The sequence below is a fragment of the Zea mays genome, chromosome 4 (genome assembly GCF_902167145.1).
Source record: "Zea mays cultivar B73 chromosome 4, Zm-B73-REFERENCE-NAM-5.0, whole genome shotgun sequence".
NCBI classification, from domain to species: Eukaryota; Viridiplantae; Streptophyta; class Magnoliopsida; order Poales; family Poaceae; genus Zea; species Zea mays.
In genome coordinates, this window is record NC_050099.1 from 75,209,103 (window position 1) to 75,218,362 (window position 9,260).

Consider the following 9,260-nt stretch of genomic DNA (forward strand, 5'->3'; position numbering starts at 1 on the left):
CAATGGCGGAATCGGCGGCAGCTGACGCCAGAGCGCACGGCAAGGGAACCTCGACGGCACGGACAGCGAGCAAGCGATTCAACGGCGAGCAGAGAGCTTCGCGCGCACAACAGAGGAGCTCGACAACACGCAGCAAGGGCAAACGCAGTCCGAGCAGGGGCGTGAGCTACACGTAGGCACGCGCGCAGGGGACTTCGGCTGGGCGCGCGCAGGAAGAACGGAACGCGCGCGCAGGGAAAAACACCAGAGAGACGCGGCTGCTGGCGCGCACAGGAAGGAACGCGCGCGCGACGCAGGGACGACACGAGAGGACGCACGCGCAGGGGTGAGCTACAGGAGGAGGAACGGCTGGGGCTGAGGGCGAGCACCAGAGAGCCGCGCGGCGAGGATCCGGGCGGGAGGGAGGAGAGGATGGGCGCGCCACCATGGGAGAGGACTGGGGGTCACGGCGCAGTGGGTTGGGCGCCATGGAAGAGGACAGAGCTCGGCGAGCTCTCGGCTGGGAGCAGTAGCGCCATGGTTAGGAGCTCGGCACGGCAAAGGGCTCGGCGCGCGGCAGGGAAGGACCGGGCTCCGTAGAGCGCGAGCTCCCGCCGGGGAAAGGTGCGCAGGCGAGCAGGGAGAGCGCCGAGGGAGCTTGAGGCGAGGACGACCGTCGGAGAGGGAGCTCGGCGCGCAGAGAGCTTGAGGGAGAGAGAGGAGGGGCCACAGGGCTGGGCACCGGCAGAGGAAAGCTGCCACGCGGAGACTGGGCGAGCGGAGGGGCGCGGCTGCACGCGAGCGAACAGAGGGAGGGGCGCCATGGACGAGCGGAGCTGGGGGAAGAGGGAATCGGCGAGCAGCAGAGAGGAACGAGCGGCCGAGCTGCCGAACGCCTGGGAGGGAGAAGATCCAGGCGCGCTCGGCCAGGGAGAAGGAATCAAGGAAGAGAGAGTGCTAGCCAGGGAGAAGAAACTCCATGGCACACGGAAGAAACGGTCGGCGCGCAGGGATAAGAACAGCGCGTGGTCAGAGGAAAATCAGGGAGGGAGCGGTGGTAGGATAGGAAGAAGAAGATATTTTCTTTTTTTTATTTCTTTTTCTATTTTTTCCGAAAATTACAGATCTTTTTGACGTTAGACTGTCCCCAACAACGTCCTCTATATTCATCATCTATATTTGTCTTTTACAGTCTCCTCTAAAAAATTTCATCCTCTATATCTCATTTCTCTCCAACAACATCCTCTAAATCACGTCCTCTATACTCAAATACTCATATTAAAGATATTTTTTAATTTTATTTTTTGTACATACGTATTTATCATACTCTAAAATGTATTGTATATATTTTAGTTTTGCTAAACCGGTTATTTAAAGTAGTCAAATGGATAGAGTACCGTTTAGAGAAACTCTATATATAGAGAATTCAGCAGCGTTCTCTAAATTTAAAGGACCGTTTAGAGGACGTTGCTGGAGAGCGTAGAGGACCGTTTGGTCCTCTATATTTAGGGTAGAGAATCCTTTAGGGGGCCTTGTTGGAGCCAGCCTTAGTAGATGAGTCTAAAAGATATAGTCAGGGATCGAAAAAAATGACACAGACAACAATAATTGGACAGAGTTTTAATTTGTTGAATATTTTGGAGTTAGATGAATTTTTACCCATTATTATATCCGAAGTTTTAAATCCAGCGAGAAACGACGGTCCGAATAAGACTGATTTCGTCTTCGATAATTTGCTCTGTGGGATTCGACTAAAATTAGCCGAAACCAAATCCACTATCGTATACGCGATTTTGTCGCCACAACAGCGTGCTAAAGAACGAATGGGGATCATAATCTCACGCATGATTTTTCTTGGACAGTGCGTGATTTAGATTATTTTGCTCCAAACATTTCTGTCGTCGAGTTCAAAATAATTTTGTTTGAGATGAAATCGGAGGACCGGACTAAATTTCCAAATTCGTATTTGCATGAGCGATGAATTTTAAATAATTACGGGACGCACCGATTTTCGGAACAACGATGTTCCGAACAACACGAAAATTTCGGAAGAGCCCGGATAGATAAAAATGATGGCGAACTCGCGACCGACGAAACAGATGCGATATTAAAATCGCGATAGGCGAAGATGTTTAAAATTTAGCATCTGTTTTATCCACTGATATTACGTGCTTAAATCCATACTCGTTGTCGAGCAGACGATAAACACCAGGGGTGTTACAACCCTCCCCCTTAAAAGAATCTCGTCCCGAGATTCGGAGCGAAAGACTTCTAAGAGTAGAGAAGCATGTAACCCATGTCCATATCAGCGGTAATCATAAGGCAGTCCTGAGCGAATGCGAGTGCCTCAGGATGTGGTTTCTCTAGTGGACATATCATATATCGCGTTAAGCTAATTTAGAAATGTCCATCAATAGAGACGATGTCTGCTAGAAGAACACATAAGGTTCCATGCGTGCAGTTTGCTTTTTCTGACGACACTGTACTATTTGAGTCTGTTGAGCGAGCGGCAAATATGCAATTTTACCCAAACAGAATCAGATGCACCATCTTGGGTAAAACACACAGGAAGAGGTTTACCAACAAATGGTCGCGATAAGTTCATAGCACATGAGACAGGTGTGAATGTCAAATAACATCACAATTAACTCGTGGCAGCCAGAAAATCCAAGTCCATGAAAGGTGATATAGACTCGAGAAAATCACCAGCGGGGGGGGGGGGATCTATAGATGCTGCCTTCGCAACCAATCCGTTTTATCGAGCACTAATCATGGCTTGACCTTGACCACACATGCTGGAAAAGCACACGTGATGCGATCGAGGCATGACTACAGGGATGACTAGGTTGTTACCAGTCGGCTTAACTTGATTTTTGCAAGTACTTCCTTAGGATGGGTTGAACCAAAGTGAGTTTAGACAACTCGACAAAACGATCTCTAAACTCAAAATATTTTTTTCATTGGGCATTTACAAGTTAGTAAAACCAACTTGTTGAACTACTTTTGGTATTGACTAATTTCTCTTATTACCCGTTGGCAATCCAATGGTCGAGAGTTCACTTTTGCTAGCAAAAGGTCATGCATTTGGGTAGAAATCCATTTGGTCAGATTGTTCATCCATTTCTTCATGCAAGATGAACAGACTTGGTTCGGGAATACATGGATTAAATAGGAGAGCGAATGAACAAACTCCTGTATCTCAACAGCAGGGGAAACCCAATCTCCATTTTGAGAGCTAATGAGTTGTCCCTCGACACTAAAAAGCTCCAAGGCTTCACCTTTACACAAAGGATGTAAAGGGAACTTGCATGAGTAGTCACTGCCAAGATCGAAAGAAAAAAGACCACACATGAAAGTGGTTTTTTTATCCAATAAAGATGATAGATGTTGCTTGATCACTCGACAAACAACATATAAATTGTTTCTAGGAAGGAGTCCACGGAAGATCACACGTCAGTGTAATTCCATAATGGATCATGACTAGAGACTTCGGTACCGACACGCGCCAAGCAGCAAAATCCTGGGTGCACATTCACAGGAGGCTCTTAGTTTCGCCGCGGTACCATAAGTTCCTAACCATGACACCATTACAAAACTGGCACCAATAACGAATCTCACGTGGTAAGAACAATTTGTGCAGAGATAACATATTGATATAATCTCATAATGGATTATGACTACCAACTGTGATACCAACGCGTGCCAAGTAGCGCAACCATGTGCTGATCACCCACAGGAGGCCCTCGGTTTCATCGCGGTGCCATCAGTTTTAGTCATAACACCATTACCAGATGTAACCAATAAGAAATCTCGCGCGACATCAATGGATTGGACATGGGTGACAATATACAAAGAGATACTCCACCTTTAAGAATGGTTACAAGTAGAGAACCAAATAGATCATGGCCCGATGAAATGAACAAGGTATGGCCATAACCTAAATTTGATGAATGGAGTACGATGGGAGACTGTTAATTCAGTCCAAGAATATTTCTATGCCCATCATAGAAATTACAAGGTCAAGGATCAATATATGATTAGATACGGAGGGAAAACAAACATAAGATTAAGTTGGTATGCCTTCGATAGATACGAGAAAATCAAAGGCACCAAATTCAAGAAAATGTTCGGACATGTCTTTTCTGGGTTAGGTTGATAAAGCAACATGGCGATCCTTAAGAACAGGCTAACTAGATAAGGTACATCAGCTTGCACCAACTGAATAAGGACATGGTTGGGGACTTGTTCTCAAATGCTATGAATTAAGAACAAGGCAACACGAAATGTCAAATGTTAATATCCTTCGTCCTTCGAAGCATTATTTCTATAGGAATATAATGATTTTCGGACGAAGGTTATGAAGGACATACCTTCATAAGCGCAAAACATAATAATGAAGAAGGAATCGTATAAAGCATAGAAAATAACATAAACAGTTGTGTATTATTCTCAATTCATTCCCATTTTATTATGATGGAAAAATAGAAATGATATCAAGTTATAAATGTACCTTTAGCTCGTGATAAAGCAAAAGTACAAGTATGACGTAAAAGCCAATGTCAAATCCCCGTGAACAGTACAGGGATACTGTTCACCTATTTATAAGCACGGGTCGCAGCCCATGGAAAATTACAATAATGCCCTTTACATTTATCAATAACTCTATGATAACTCTTCGAGGTCTAATCTGGTTTTTCATCTTTAAGTCGGTTTCCTTTTCCGCCGCTACTCCAAAGCTCTTCTACACACAGCTTCGGCTCTGCGCCATCCTTTGTACTTCTTCGTACCGTGGCTCTGATCCGAATCCGAAGGTACCTATTAATGTACTTTACTCCAGAAACATTGTTAGATCATACTTTTGAGGACCTTCGGAAGCTGAAGGCCCCCAACAGTAGCCCCTCGCAATATTAATTTGTTAGAATGATGAATTCAGATTGCGAAATGGACGAAGGCTATGAGCCGAAGGTCCGAAAAAACACCTTCCTCTTGCTAGAATAGCAACAGTCATTGGCAACTGGGACCCTCCAGTCTCCAACATAATGAGTTTATAAATAGGGGCTCGCCACAATTTATTTGACACGCTCTCTTGCCATCCGTTATGCCTGCTCAAAAAACTTTCTGCCTACAAATATTTGGTTTTCTCCTTAGTTTTAAGCTTCGGAAACGAGAGGAAGAATTCCGAAGAGATGTCTGGGGAGAAGAAGGTTGCTGCCGAAACAAAGCTGAGCCTTTCTGAAGAGATGCATCTGGGTTTTCTTGAGTCGATAGCGAAGACAAACACAGAGAAGATTACAAGGGAGATTTTAGAAGGTTTATCTGAAGATACTGGTGATAGTGACAGCTATGACGCAGATAGTGGGGGTGAAGATTCCGAAGACCGGCCATGGTGGCCAAGCCATTCAGTCTTCGGGAAATCAACTATCGGGCAAAATCACCTTGAAAACATGAGAGGGAGATATTTTCGGGATATGTCTATTGTAAGAGCAGATGCCGGAGAAAAAACTGTGCCGACTCCCGGAGATGATGAAGTCGTTATTTTCCGAAGCTTTCTGAAAGCTGGGCTACGATTCCCTCTAAGCAAATTCGTGGTAGAAGTTCTGAAAATATATCAGGTTTACCTTCATCAACTTACCCCTGAAGCAATGATAAGAATGGGAATCTTCGTCTGGGCTGTGAAGAGTCAAGGCCTAGAGCCAAGTGCAAAAAGCTTTTGCAATATTCATGAATTGCTATACGAAACAAAACCCTGGGGTAAAGAGCAATATCATAACAACTTTGGTTGCTACAGCTTCGGCGCTCGCTCTAGGTCAAGCTGCCCCGTGCCCACGTTTCGTAAGAGATGGCCCGGGGAATGGATGAAAGAATGGTTCTATGTTAAAAATGATTTGAAGGCTCGAGAGGATATTAAGGATGTCATCATGTGCCCCATCTGGCAGCGCTTCGGACTCCGGAAACCGAAGATAGAAATGGATGAAGCAGCCGAAGAATGCCAACGGGCCTTCGGCGTAGTCTGCTCTTTTATTGGAACCAGAGATTTAATACAGGAACACATTGCCTTCAGAGTATGGCCTCTTGCGGATAATTGGGAAATGCCAAAAGAAACTGTCAAAGAAACTGACGAAGGTGGGCTAGTCAGGCTGAAATATACATTCAAATATGGGGACAAGTTCGTTGAACCAGATGATGATTGGTTAAAGAGCATTGAGACTGTAAGCGATGAATTGCTTGGGATATACTCGAAGGCTGAAGATACTGCACTGTCAGCAGCCGTCGGAGGCCGAAGAAAGAAAAGACTGAACCGAGTATTTGATGCAATTGGGTTCGTGTACCCCGACTACCATTATCCAGTGCGGGGGCAGAAAAGGAAAGGTACAGCTTCTGCAAAAGAAACCGCTTCAGCTGCTCCTAGCGAGCCAGCACCGAAGAGAAAAAGGGTGAAAGTTCTCACTCACCGGCCACGCTACATTGAACTAGCCACAGTGCCTGAATTTGGCAGCACAACATCTACGGCCCTCGAAGCTAAGGGATCGACTCCGCTGCCAGGAGACACAGAGTTGGCCGAAGCGCCAACAACAAAAGAATTGGAGGAACCACAGATTCTGTTACCAGAAACCAAAGAGTTGGCCGAAACGCCATCGACAGAAAAGATGGAAGAAGCGAAAGCATCAACTGAGGGAGCAAAAATATCAGAAATTTTAAATCCTTCAGTAGAGATTGAAGTAACAAAAATTAAAAAGGGGCCAACAGTGACCCCAAAAAGAAAGAGAATGGTTAACGTATTGGATGTTTTGGAAACAATTAAACTTCCAAGCACAACCCCAAAGAAGACTGCTGAAACTTCTGAGGCGCTTGCTGAATTGTCTGTTGCTGAAGCTCCAAAGCAACAGACCGGAGTTGAAACTGGGCTTCCAGAACCAATCAAGGTAATACCTTCGGAAGCAGAAGAAGTAAAAATTGCAAAGGCAACCGAAGAAATGAAAATGTCAGAGCCAGTTTCGGTTGAAGAAATTGATATCGCCGTCCCCGAAGCATCTTCCAAAATATATGACTATATCGTGAGACATGCTTCGGGGAAAAAGTTATTAGAAGAAGAAATTTATGAAGCTAACCATTATGCCAAAGAATTGAAATATCCGAAGGGGCACTAGTATTCAATGGAACGGACGAAGAGGATTTCCTATACTGCCTCCCAGACAACAAAGAATTATCCGTCTGTCGGGAGATGGCTAGGAGTATGGGGTTCCCGAAGCTCAAAGCTGGCTTATGTGCTATGACGAAAGAAGATCTCGCGGATAGTCTTGCGTATAATAGCCTGAAGGTATGAGAATTAGACGTTTGAAAATTTTATAATTCGTAACTCATTCTTTTATTCTTATAAGGACTCTTTTTCGTATAGGGTTTAATTCTAAGCAACGCATTAAGAGCACAAAAGAGTGCCGAAGACGAGAACTATGAAATTGCGTTCAACAATTTACGATCAGAAGTTATTAAACTGAGAAACGAAGCTCTTGAAAAAGATAAAATTCTGCTTACATTGGTAGACAAGATAAAAAAGGACGAAGCTGCTTCAAAGGTTCAGGCCGAAGCTCACAGACGCAAAATTAAAGATCTTCAGAAGCAACTGGCTAGAGCTAAAGAAGAACGTATACTTGAAGAGATAAAACGAGAGCTTAGTGACCAATTGGCCAATCATTTGGAGATAAGTGCTAAGGAGCTTCACGCATCCCAGAGAAAATGCTATGTTAAATCCATAGAGTGCATTAAGAAAATAAAATCCAGCTTCGCCAGCGTTGGTGCATTTTCTAGTGAAGAGAATTTTTCAAGAGGCAATCCTGAAGGTCCCATGGAATGGATCAGTCACGAAGCAGAGGCCTTCGAGGAAATTCTGAACAGCCGAGGCGACATCTGCGCTTTTTCGGGTGCTAGAGGGATTGCTACTGTTTTGGAGAAGAAGGGCTGCGAGCATGTAAAATCCTTAGCGCAGTCCGAAGCTACTTTGTCTACTGAAGACATTAAAGACCCCTCACCCGAAGCAAGCATGGTCGGCGGAAAATTCTTCACCGATATCTGGGATAACGGCGGCCGAGAACTAGCGCAAGAAATTATTCAAAGGAGTGAAAAAGGCATCCACGATGCTAGAAAAGTAGCGGAAGCTGCCGAAAAAAGTACAGAGCCCGAAGGGCACATAGGTATTAGTGGTTTTTATCATGCTGTAATTTTTATTTCCAAACTGCGTTCTCGGTTTGTAATAGTAATATAGCCGTATCTTTTCTTCCCTCAGAAGCTGCTGAGGCATCTCCGGACCCCCACCCGAAGGGGGACGATGAAATTAGAAAAATGGCCGAAGCCATTATGGACAAGGTTGTCAACCAACTATTGAACGAAGCTGCAGAAATAGTGCTTAAAGAGGATTGAATGCCATTGTAGAAACATTTGAAATGTAAAAATGTGTAATATATTGTAACTTTAAATGTAATATACAATCTATTTATAATTTAATTCTTTACGATGCATGAAACTTTGCATACATACCATTTTTTGAGCCTTCGGCGAAAAAACACCTTCCCTTCTTTTCATGCTTCGTGAAGAAAATCTTTTCTATATCATAAGAATTTGCTTACTTTTTTGATGAAAAAAATGTCCAAGCTTCGTGAAATATTCTTCGAAGCTGTAAAAAAGTTTTGTGTTGCTTTTCCGATGAGGCTGTACTTCATCTCGATTTGCCTTGTGCCTTAGCACGATTTTCTCTTTCCCAAAATATGTTCCGAAGGTCAGTACTGTATCCCCTTCTTGTTCTAGATGCATTATGCTGTATGATGCTTATGTTATGCAAAAATGATGTGATGATGTTATGTTGTGCAAAATGATATTTGTGCCGCAGATACATGTCCCTGTAATAAAGCACACACAATTTTTATATCAGCGCTGACTTTTCGCTTTAAGCCTCCCTTAGGAGCTTCTTCGCCTTTTACTTTCAGCGGAATCAGCGTTTATTTTTCGCTGTAAGCCTCCCTTAGGAGCTTCTTCGCCTTTTACTTTCAGCGGAATCAGCGTTTATTTTTCGCTGTAAGCCTCCCTTAGGAGCTTCTTCGCCTTTTACTTTCAGCGGAATCAGCGCTTATTTTTCGCTGTAAGCCTCCCTTAGGAGCTTCTTCGCCTTTTACTTTCAGCGGAATCAGCGTTTATTTTTCGCTGTAAGCCTCCCTTAGGAGCTTCTTCGCCTTTTACTTTCAGCGGAATCAGCGTTTATTTTTCGCTGTATGTTTAGAAAACTTACACTG